This window comes from Microtus pennsylvanicus, chromosome 11 (assembly GCF_037038515.1).
Source record: "Microtus pennsylvanicus isolate mMicPen1 chromosome 11, mMicPen1.hap1, whole genome shotgun sequence".
Classification (NCBI taxonomy): domain Eukaryota; kingdom Metazoa; phylum Chordata; class Mammalia; order Rodentia; family Cricetidae; genus Microtus; species Microtus pennsylvanicus.
In genome coordinates this window covers 67367992-67380643 of record NC_134589.1, presented here as the reverse complement: position 1 = coordinate 67380643, position 12652 = coordinate 67367992, and positions in this window count along the sequence as shown.

Below are 12652 nucleotides of genomic sequence, written 5' to 3'. Positions count from 1 at the left end.
TATTTCATTTTATTTGTGTGTGTGGCTGCATCTATGTGCGCATGTGTATGGGTACCTGGGGAGACCAGAAAAGGCACTGGATCCCCTGAAACTGGAGTTATATCCAAGTATAAGCCTCCTGACATGGATTCTGGGAACCGAACTTTGGTCCTCTGCAAGAGCCAGCCCTCCCCATAGCCTTTCCATTGACTCTGCCTAGGGTACCTGACTGATTTCCATTAAGCTCTCCCCACCTTGCCGTAGTTTGAATCTTAAACATTTCCCACACACTATGTGTCCCTTGGGTAGCAGTATTGAAAGATGGTGGGACCTTTAAGGGATGAACCTTACAGGAGAACCTTAGGTGATTTATTGGAGGTGTGCTCTCAAAAGGACCCCCCCCCCGCTTCTTTCGCTCATTTGCTTCATGTAAATGTATTTGCTCTGTCACACACCCAAGGAATGAGGTTCTCCTCTGCTACAGGTCCCGACAATAGGCCAACCAACGTGGACTGAATCCTGCAAACGAGGAGCCTGGATAACCCTTTATCTTTGCAGATCATCTCAGATGTTTTGCTATAGTAACGGAAAGCTATCTGGCACATTCTCCATCCCCTAGACTTCACAATTGCATTAGGACAGCTCAGAAACTTTCTTACTGAGACTCGTTTATCACGGAGTTCTCATAAGATCCCCAATCCTTCCTAGTTGAAGCTAATTAGTTACTTTATGCCACTGTGACCAAATTCCTCTCTGAAGTAGCTTAAGAGAGGTCTGTTTTCACCAGAAAGTGGTGGTGCATGCCTGTAAGAGGCAGGTGGATCTCTGAATTCAAAGTCAGCCTAGTCTACAGAGTAAGTTCCAGGACAGCCAAGGCTAAACAGAGATACCTTATCTTGAGAAACAGAGAGAAAGAGAGAGAGAGAGAGAGAGAGAGAGAGAGAGAGAGAGAGAGAGAGAGAAGTTTATTTTAATTTAGGAATCAGAGCATACAGTCCATTGTGGCAGGAAGCCATGCTGGCAAGAGTGTGAGCTGTGGGAAGCAGAAAGCCAGACTGGAAGTGAGACTGGGCTAGAGACCTCAGAGGAACTCCCCCAGGGACGCACCTCCACTATGCCTCCTGCTTCAAGGTATTCAAGATCTCCCCAAATATTCCCACCAGGGGACCATGTGTTCAAGCACATAAGCCCGAGAGAGACATTTTTCATGCAAATAGTAACAGAGCCGCCCGTGACTTGTTTCCTGCTCCAGTACGGATACCAGCTCCTATGTTTCTCCTCCACTCCCACCCCACCAGAGTTGCTGTGGTGAAAAAGCCACAGATCCCTCATGGGAAGTGATCCGGAGCACTGTTGTGTACACTCTTGGCTTCATTGACGGGCTCTTCCAGAGAGATACTTGGCTTTGCCTTAAAGCAATATGTTCTGGGTCAGGGAGCTGGCCTAGATCAGGGAGACTGACGAGTAAGAGCCACAGTGGACTCTGTGCTCTAGTTGCTGCTCCTGTCTACTGCCACACTCTCCAGCATCTCACAGAGGTAGGTCTTATCTGCTTGGGTATGGCGGATCCTTCCCTTCCAGGCAGTCATGTACTAGAGTGGTGGTTCTCAGCCTTCCTAATGCAGTGACCCTTAAAACAGTTTCTCATGTTGTGGTGACCCCCAACCACAAAGCTATTTTCATTGCTTCTTCATAGCTGTAATTTTGCTGCCATTATCATAATGTAAATATCTGTGTTTTCTGATGGTCTTAAGTAGACCCTGTGAAAAGGCCATTTGACCCTCAGGTTGAGACCCTCTCTCTGTACTAGAGGCTCTTGTGATTCAGGCAGCAGGGGAGCAGGGTTGAGGGTCTGGAAGTCAGATGGAAAGGGTTTTCTGTCACCTTTGACCACTTTTAGCCAGAGTCAGCCTTTTGTTCCAAGAACAATGCAGACCTGGAACCGGATCTACAATGCGGACCTGGTACTATGTCTGTCAGTGCTCCATAGTTTTTCTGCCTCTTTAATGAAAAGGCAAGTTGTAGCAACTGTCCCCAGACAAGGTGGCCAACCCCACCACACAGAAACTAGTGGTTTAGAGAAATAAGCTATTAACCCTCTTAAGGGATCCAGCAACTGCGCCAATACACCAGTAGCCGTCACTTGCTCACGAACACATCCATCAAGTGGCTTATTTATGTCTGGCAGACTGAATGTAGGGTCACTCAGTAGTGACCGCTTGAGTTTACTAAAGGCTCAATTACATGGCTCCCATCAACCCGTAAACTCCTGTCCTTGGCTTCCATCAGTCTGTAAGCTGAAATAAACAGTTTCCTCTCCTGGGTCATGGTGCTTATCACAGTTACAGAAACCAGACTAAACAAGTATTTCACCATCTCTTTAGATACTTGAGCTTTCTCACTGGAGGCCTTGGAGGTCTTGGAGGCCTCTTCAGCTGACCAGTTTAAGACTGTTACTATGTCTCTGTCCGAGGTCTCCTTCAACTGGCTTTCACTCTGTGGTTTTTCTACATATGGTAACAAGGTTCATCTTCCAGTCTTAATTGTCTTCAGTTCTTGCTCAAGATTTCTCAGAAACGTGTGGGGAGAATTCCTTTTGAAATGTATCTTTAATTTATTTTTTGAGAATTTCATACTTGTATACAATGTACTTTAATCATATCCACTCTCCTACCCTCTTTCAACTCCTCCCAGGTTCCTCACCATGTCCCCCTCCCAAACTTATGTCTTTCTTTTTTCTTTGTAATAACTCACTGAGTCCAGGACATGCTATCCCTATGTTCCTGGATATAGAGCCATCCGTTGGAAGCATGGGTAACATACCAGCAGCCACATTCCTGAAGAAAATTCGCCTTCCCTCCCCTAGTAGCCATCAAATGCTTGTAGCTCCCCCAGTTCCAGGTAGGGCTTGGTGAGTCCCTCCCCCATCTGTGGGGGGATGTTAACTTGCTTGATTTAGTACAGGCCATGAGCAGGCGACCACAATTCATGAGCGCAGCGATTTTCTCATTTCCAGAAGACACAATTCTGCAATTATCCTCCTTCAACATCTGGCTCTCACAACCTTTCTGCTCTCTCCTCCTCCATGTTCCTCGAGCCTGGTCAGAGCGAGTATGATGTGTCCTTCATGGGGTGATTTGGATCCCTGTGGGAACACAATCCTGCAGTGTCTCGGATCCTTCCACCTGAAGGCAAATAACTCAGTCCAGTGGACACAGGAGCCTTTTAAATCCAGGACAGCATTGTACTTATTTTACCCCAGGAAGACTTGCCAATAGAGCATAAGGATTTGAAAAATTAGGATGAATATTTTATATAATTTCATTTATGAGTCACAGACCCTACATTCTCCCATCCCTGGTTTCTTAGCCAGTAAGATGGAAATAGGAAAGCCTGAAGAAGCATATTGAGCCTCACTTTAAAGATTTATTTGTTTTTATTTATTGGTGTGAGCGTTTTGCTCACATGTATGTATGTATGTATGTATGTATGTATGTATGTACACCATGTTCATGCCTGGTGCCCATGATAATCAGAAGAGGGCATCAGACTCTCTAGAAATGGAGTTACAGATGCTTGTGAGCTGCCATGTGGGTACTGGGAACCAAACCTAGGTCCTCTGCAAGAGCAACCAGCACTCTTTGGTTTGGTTGGTTGGTTGGTTTTGTTTGTTTGTTTGTTTTGTTTTTTTGAGACAGGGTTTCTCTATGTAACAGCTCTGGCTGTTTTAGGGCTCACTTTGTAGACCAAGCTGGCCTGGAATTCACAGAGATTTGTCTGCCTCTGTCTTCCAAGTGCTGGGATTAGAGGTGTGAGCTATAAACAAAAATGTCAATTTTTTTTTTAAAGGAAATCATGTCATGAGTGAAAGGCTTGAGAAAAAGTTTAGTTTTTCCTCTTCCCAACCCCTGCCTCATTCCTTCTTGGATATAGTACCTTATTTAGTGACCAGCCTCGGGTGTCAGTAAGATCTCAGCTTCCCTGCCAGTTGTTTCCCAGGTAACCCAGGCCTCATTGATACACACCTGGATGGTCCTAAAGGAGCCAGGCTGAGAGCCCCTTTACCCTGTTAGTCTTTATCTTTTCAAGAGAGAACTGAAATGAATTGATTTGGTCCCCTACCCTCCCTCCCAAGACCAGTTTGGGCAGTCCCCTGGCCACTGTCCCTCCTGCTTGCAGAATGTTGCCTGCTTCAGTCCCAGTTTTAGTGGGTGACAGGCCATGGACTCTGGCTGGAGATGGCTCCTTTCTTCCTCCTGGGTTACAGAGGGCACTGCAGGGCAGCTGCCAAGGGGAAGATTGTTTTAACTCCTCTTCTCTGTCTCCTGTCAGCCACATTTCTGTTGTTGAAAACTGTAAGGGCAGTTTCTACCTGTTGAGAAAGATTAGTCTTTGGACTATAAACAATTGCTGTAATTTCCTCTCTATGTGTGAAGTTCTTTAGATATGAAGTAGTTGCCCAATATTATCTGGCTGCTATTCCCTTTAGAGTTCCAGAGGGTGAAAGTATATATTGTGTGTGTATGTGTTGGGTGTGCAGGTACATGTGGAGTGCAGAGGAAGAGATCTGGGGTTCTACACTATCACTCTCCACCTTGTTTCTTGGAAACAGGGTCTCTCACTAAACCTGGAATCAGTCTGGTGACCAGTAAGCTCCAGCGATCCTCTTGACTCCCTATTCTGTATGGTATGGCGGGGGAATGGATATTATGGGCATGGGCACAGAGCCAAATGTAGCTTAAAAATACAAATCTGGGTACTGAGATCTGAGAGCTCTCTTCCCCACTGGGTCATCTCACTATCCTCACAAGAGGCATGTTTTTGAAGACATCCCTTTGCCCTCCACATCAATGCTAAAGGGAACTCAGCTGACATCTGCTGGCTCCCTGCCATTTATTCCAATCAGCTGCAGGTTTATTAGCTTGCAGCGGTTCTTGCAGCCCCTTGGGGACTGTATTGGTGACTTCTCTCTTTGCTGCCACAGGACACCTGACAAAAGCAACCTGAGGAAATAAGGGGCGAGTTTAGCTTACAGTTTCGGGAATATGGCCCATCGAAGCAGGGAGAGCATGGGGCGGGGATATGAAGTTACGGTTTTGAACTGACTAACGTTCTGGAGCAGAACTCAGGTCCTCTAGAAGAGCAAACCTCTAGAGTGCCCCTCCTCTTTCTTTTTGTATTTAGACTGCGACTTCCAGATCCCGGGGTGATGCTATTCACAGTTAGAGTGTGTCTTCCTCACCCGGTTATACCTCTCTGGAATCTCTCTAAAAGACACATCCAGAGGTGTACCTCCTAGGTGACTCCAGATCCAGTCCAGACTGGCTGCCTCAAAGCACACACGCCCCTATAATGTTCTAAACTGGCCCACCCTCCCCAGTGTTAGGTCCCAAGTGGAAGACTCCCTGGTGTTGCCTCTTCACTAGGTCTCCGAGCTATGTCGTCAGGCTGATCAGCATGCTGCTTACCAGGGAGCCTCTGTCAATACAACTAACTCTTCTCCCATCAGAAGAGTTGTAAAGACCGTTTGAATCTGCTCATGTCGGAGTGTGAGTGATAAAGATCACCCTCATACCAGAAATAAATCCTCTGGGATCTGCACTCAGACCTCGGGGTGTGTCTCCCCAAGTTATGCAAGTCAGAAGTAATGAAAAGCATACTCGACTGCCCTCTCCATTTGGAACGTGGTGACGGGTAAATATCCCTTTCTTGGCTTGGAGTTGGTCCCATAGTAAGTGGTTTTCTCAGGAAGAGGGGTTTCATAGGTTTAGGGGAGAGTCTTGGCACAGCTTCTCTGGGAAAAGAGGGAAAAGATCTTGGGGTGGCAGAGGCAGAGGTTGATCCTCTACTTGGCAGGAGCCCAAAGCAGTGCAGACAGGTCACATCTCTCCTGACCCAGGGGGGTAGAGCGAGTCATACTCAAGAGGACCTTCAAATACTGCGGGTGTTTCCCTTTTTAATCAAAGGTTTGTCCTTTTTTATTATTTTTTTGAAACAGGGTTTCTCTCTGTAACGTTGGAGCCTTTCCTGGCACTCATTCTGTAGACCAGACTGCCCTCGAACTCACTGAGATCCACCTGCGTCTGCCTCCTGAGTGCTGGGATTAAAGGCGTGCGCTACCACTGCCCAGCCGATTATCCTTTCTTTTGAAGATGCTTATTCTGAGATGAGCCATAAATACATATAGGGAATTCCACCCCATTTTCTTTGAGCAATAATTCTGTTTGCAAGATAGTGTTATCATTTGAAGACCTGTTTTCAGACCTTTAGTCCTAAACATCTATTTTTAGTAATCTAAGCAATGAAGGATCCCACCCTAGTGGTGTCTCCTCTGCTTAGATATCTGCTGCCCATTTCATCTAGTTAATGGGGAAAAAGAAACTGAGAGAGGAAATCACGAGAGAGAGAGAGAGAGAGAGAGAGAGAGAGAGAGAGAGAGAGAGAGAGAGAGACTGGTGTTGGAAAGATGGCTCAGAGGTTAAGAGCACTTGGTTGCTCTTCTAGAAGACCTGGGTTCAATTCCCAGCACCTACATGGCAGCTCACAACTGCCTATAACTTCAGTTCCACGGGATCCGTTGTTCTCACACAGACATGAATGCAGCCAAAGCACCAATTTATAAAATAGTAGTAACAAAAAAAGTAAAACTGTACTCAGTTTGCAACAAAAATTGTGGACAGGCATACTCCTGGGATTGTTCAACTTGCATCATAAAGATGCAAAACTCACACCGTGCATGATGCCAGCCAGTAGCCAGTGGTCAGCATACTCTTGTGAGACACCTTGATGATGGTCTGTTTTAGCGCCACCTCTTGCGGCTTGTGTAGCAAGTTCTCTGCTTAGTGGAGGCTGTCAGAGAAGCACAAGAATATCCTCAGAGACTTCTTTCCACAAAAGCTTTAAGCTGTAGCCGAAGAAAAGATACTTTGAAAGTGCATTAGCATGGTGTGTGTGTGTCTGTGTGTGCGCGCACATGTGTGTGTATGCCTGTTTGTGCCTGACTCACTTACCTTGATTAACTGTCCCATCCAGTCTCTGATGTTGTAGGAGAGCCAGGGCTGAGATCGGCCCCAAACAGAAATCTCTCCATGGGAGATGTGGCAGGCTCTGGCTGTCAGTTAGAACCCTCGAGGCTAGGAGGGTGCAACGCCAACCTGACTCTCAGCAGCTCCAGGGACCACTAGGGAGCTAGGACAAACCATTTTACTGGCTATCGTGACCTGACCCTGGGAGCCCATCAGACAGCTCATCGAGTGGGCTCATTCGTTTCTGAGTTGCTGACCAGATGCTGTGGGCACCAGCCTTGTCCTCAGGGGTACCATAACTTGGATCTTGGATGTCCCCTGAAGATTTTCATCTTCAAGTCTTGGTCTCCAGCCCTGGCTCTATTAGGAAATAGAGAAACTTCAGGAGGCGGGCGTAGCAGAAGGAAGCTAGGTCACTGAACACACGCTTTTGAAGGGGATCCTGGGGCCCTGTTTCTTTGCTTTTTCCTGGACACCATAAGGCGAACAGACCTCCTCCATCATTCAGCTACGATCTACAATGCTGCCACAGCCCCAGCACAGTAGTGCCAACCAACCATGGATAGGAACTGGGAACCAAAAGAAAGCTTTCCCATGTTTAAGTTTATAGCTCCAGTATTTTGTCATGGCGACTGAGGCTTTGACTCGGGCCCACAGCTGCCAGTGTTGTGTGTTCAGGCAGGTTGGGGGGTGGGGTGGGGTCCAGGTCTGTGTTGAGTCAGTGAGTGAGTCTGTGCTCTAGGCTATTCTGGGGATCTTGCTAATCAGAGACAGATCATGCCCAGTCTGAAGCAGCGTGGTCAGCCCCCAGGCTGTCGGTGGAGCAAGCAGCACTTTTCAGGAGGAAACACGCATCTGCCCTAGTTTTCCTTCTGTTGAGATTAGCTGGAGAGTGTGGGACCCAGCCAGGCCATCAGCCTTTCTGAGTTCATGCACAAGACAGGAATCATCTTGTTTCCTTGCAGGTTGATGCAGGGAATAAAGAAAGATAAGAACAGTTAAACAGGGCTGGCAGGAAGGCCTGGGACATATCAGCCTCATTATACTTATCATTCAGTGTAATTCCTTTCTCTGAGTCTATGGCTGGGCACTGGCTTCCCGTGTGTCTGCAGGTGAGACACACCCCAGAAAGTAGGAGAGTGTCTGTCTGTCCATCCACTGCTGCTTCTGACGTAAACAAGCTGGTGCTTGGATTGAATAGCTCCAAGTCGCCATCTCTGAGTGGCTGGGGAGGGAGACATACTCAGACCTGGCTAGTAGGGCTTTTTAGTGAACATAGCCGAGGACGGTCCTGGGCCCTGTAGGAACCATGGAGGCCTCAGCCTTTCAGCCCTAAATGGGTCCAGGTCAGATACCAGTGCAGATGAGGTCTGATTTCTTTGGGGGTCCAGACATAGCTCCCCACAGTGACAAAAGGACATAGGATAGTTCTCACTTAATGCAGACACCTCTTGACTACCCTTAAACATTTTTACAGACTCTGCTTCCATTAAGTAATTCGGAGGGAGCTGGTGTGGTGGTACAAGGCTGCAACCCCAGCACTGGAGGATCAGGAGTTCAAGGTCAATCAGCTTTGGCAACACAGCAGGTCTTGTGGAGGCTAGCCTGGCAGGGTCCTTGGTTACAGAATGCTAGCACACAGAAGCATTTGGGCCCTTCACACCTGCTATTTTTTCTTTGTCTCTCAGGGAGTAAGGTGAGGAATAATAAAGCTTGTCTGTCATTCAGAGAAGCAGAAGGCAAGGTTAGGTGTCAAATTCCAAAGATCAAGGAGGCATGGGAGCATCTGTTAGGGGGTTGGATGGTGAGCACAGATGGGCATCTCTGGAGTTCGAGGCTTATGAGCGGGGGTAGGAGGGTTGACCTCACAGGACCTCGTGAGCAGGGGTTGGGGTTTTAGACTTTGCCTATGAGCAGTGAGGAGCCGTGGAAGACTTAACAGACAAGTAGTACAGCACTGTGGCCTTCAAACTTCTCTTTGTTCTCCCGTGGGGGACATGCCTGCGGACAGGACTGCACACTGGGAGGCCACGCTCTCACAAAGCCTGGGAAGGACATGGAGAGGATCTTGACAGGGGCAGCGTTAGAGGTGGAGGAACGCGGCCTAGTTAGGAATTAGTCAGGGATGGACACAGTCATGCTTCCCGCGTCCACCTTTGCCCCTTACAGTAGACTCTCCCCACTGCAGCCAGAGCCATTCTGGTTAAACCGTAAGTCTAGATTATGCCAGATCTCTGGCTTCCCGTCTCAGGGTACAAGCCAAAATCTTTGCCAAGGTCTACAAGATGAACACAGTTATGTTATCCACCCCCACATGGCCCTAACCTAACCTGCTATTCAGCCACCTCGCTCACACCTCTCCAGGTACCGCTCAGGGTTCTTAGAACACAGGAGCACAGCTTCTTCCTTGGCCTTTGCATTTTCTGCTCCTTCTGCCTGTCTAGCCGACAGACGCTCATCACCACCGCAGGTCCTTGCTTGTGTCACCTGCTCTCTGAGGGCTTCCCAGACCCCTTGTAAAAAGCTAATTATATAGTTTTTCACTGAGCATCCTCATTCCTTCCACACTACTGTTTACAGTTTGTGCTTTTGTCTGGGCAAGAAGGATCTCACATAGCCCAGGTTGGCCTAGAACTTGCTACGTAGTCAAGGATGGCCGTGAGCTTCTGCTTCTCCTACTACTTCCTCCCTAGTCCTGGGATTACGGGTGTGTACCACCACTCCCATATTATGCAATGCTGATAACTGAGCCCGGGACTTTGTAACATGCTAGGTAAGCACCCTACTGGTGGAGCTACTCCTCCAGCCCCAGTTTCTGTCCATGTTCTGTTTGTTCAAAATGGTTTCCTAATATGCCTGGCACATAGAAGGTTTTTGGTCAATATTTAGTTGAATGGATGAACTGAGGCTGGGGGTGCAGGATTTGGGCGATTGTTCTCCAGGACTTACTTCCCACTGAAAGCATATAGGAATCAGAGAGAAGACAGCAGAGGGAAAGGGTGTGTGTGTGTGTGTGTGTGTGTGTGTGTGTGTGTGTATGTGCGCGCACACGCACGCATGTGTATGAATGTAAAAGCACACAGGTAAGCACAAGAGTTGATGCTGACCCCAGAGCTCCCACACACCCTGGGGTCTAGGCAGGACAGAGATAGCTCTAGGCATGGTACAAGGAGAAAACAGATAGTGCTGGATGCACAAGAATAAAAGGAACGTGGTGCATTCCATGGGGACAGAGCTACTGACTTTCTGGGGGTGGGAAGGGGCTCTCTGGAGGAAAGACCTCTATGTCAGCTCTCTCTCTAGATCCAGGGAACTCCCCAGTCATGGTTCAGAGATGTTTGTTTTCCAGGACACAGCACACCCACTCACAGACTACTGGAAATGAACAAGAACACCTCTGAGATGTTTGTAAAGGGAGAATGAGGTGGAAGGATTAACTGTTAAACTCTAACACAGTCATAATTGAAGCCACGTGATGTCACGGGAACAGTAAATAGATCAGTTGCGGGGCTTCCTATAAGAGTTTGGAAGGGGTTTGGGGAGATGGCTCATTTGGTGAAATGGGCCTGAGTTCAGAAGCCCAGAACCCATGTAAAATGCTCTGTGTGGTGGCATACACCTATACGCTAGGGATGCTCACCTATGGTTGCAATGCCAGGGAGGACGAAACAGGAGGAGCCTGGAGCTTACCTGCAGCCTGGTCTAACTGAACCGGTTAGAGACCTTGTCTCAGAAATTAGATGGGAAAGCAAAAGAGGAAGACACCCAACATTGACCTCTAGTCTTCATACACCTGTGCAAACACAGGGAAAAAATATCACACACACACACACACATACACACACACACACACACACACACACACACACACACACACACTGGGGTATGGAAAATCCCTACCAATTACTGATAAGAAATTAAATTAACCCAGGGAAAATGGACAAAAAGCTTCAGATAATTTCTATGGGAACTACTAGTAGGGAGTGAGGGGAGGGACACCCTGTTCCCTGCTGTTACTTCAGCCCTGGACGTGCAGCAAGCTCGCAGTGAATGACAGCTGAAGACTCATCACTAACATCATTGGTCATCAGAGCAAGGGAAAAGGAAAGCTCCTCCGTGCTGCGCTTTATTTACCATATAGGAACAGTGCAAACAGCGTCGCAGAGCGTGAGGAAGGGGGTCCTGCTGCATGCAGATGGGTAGAATGGGAACAGACAACAGCTTTCTGCTGCCTGCGGTAGCACAGAACACGCACCCGAAGTGGACATTCTTTGGGCTCATTAAACAAATGACCATGGTAGTTTCTCACCCAGAGCAAGCAGGGAGGTGGGTCCACAGGTTTAGGACCCAGGACAGCTGTGGGCTTGAGATGCCCATGTATTGGTAAATTACTGTGTGCTCTTTGAGTTCACTGAGAAGCCGACTCTGGAGTCAGGGATACCCTCCTTGTCAGTTTCGAACTCAAGTATGTTTCTCTCAGAGTGCCTCCTCCTCCTCTGTTCTATGGGCACTGGCATTAGGGTTGCATGGATGTCTGTGTGAGAGAATCAGAGCCCCTGGAACTTGAGTTACAGTCAGTTGTGAGCTGCCATGTAGGTGCTAGGAATTGAACCCAGGTCCTCTGGAAGAGGAGCCAATGCTCTTAACTGCTGAGCCGTTTCTCCAGCCCCCTCAAAGTGCCTTCTAAGGCTCCTTTCTGTGGATGGACTTTCCTTCTAGCTCTGACAGGGTGGAAGAACACAGCGCCTCTGAGAACGGCTACAAGTGCGTCTCCACCAGGCTTTACTGCAGGTTATCCCTTGATACGAAAGCACCTCCGATAGAGGAGCTGAAGCTCAGCTACAGAAGGTTCATTCAGCTACTGCCTCGGTTTCCCCAGCCAGTATCTGATGGATGCTGTGGCTGTCCGTTTGATGATGTCATCCCTATCTGTTGCCATTTGTCCTTTCATTGGAAGCCTCATCCAAGGGAACTCTCTTTGTTAGGAACTCCAGCTTACTGCCTTAAAGAGGCTCCTCCAGTCAATGCTTGCTGGGGCGTTTTGAATGCTGTTGATCCTGCTTTGCGTCTAACCATGCATCCCTCTGCCATTTATTCTTTTACTTCGCCTTACTATATGTTTAATGATCTCACTCATTCAAAACCGAGAATATGGCTTTTGTAAATCATTCTTCAGACTGTACAAAACACAGTCATCAATAGTCACTCCTCAACTCTGTAAATTTTATATTTTTAAAGATGAGAATCTGAATAGGTTCATGTCACCACAAGGCATGAGGCAGACCCCACTTTGAGTGAACAGGGGGGGGGGGCATCCGGGGAGTATAGCATTTCTATTCATGCTGGACCAAGTATCTCAGAGAGAAAGGACGTGATCTTTCTAAATCTCTGCCTTTAGTCTCATGATGGAGAAATCAAGCACTCCCCCTAGTGGGAGGATGAAGATAGAAGAGGGGGGAAATGGTGGTGAGTTTGTGTGGACAGAAAGGATGGAAGAACCTGGGAAGAGAGAGAACCAGGAAGTGAATACCACCCATGGAGGTCACTAGGGGCCACCTCTGACCACTCACACTGACATCAGGCACACCAGGGCCTTCACGGCCCATGCTTACCTTTGAATATTTCCTGACTCTGTGGCGACTCTTGCC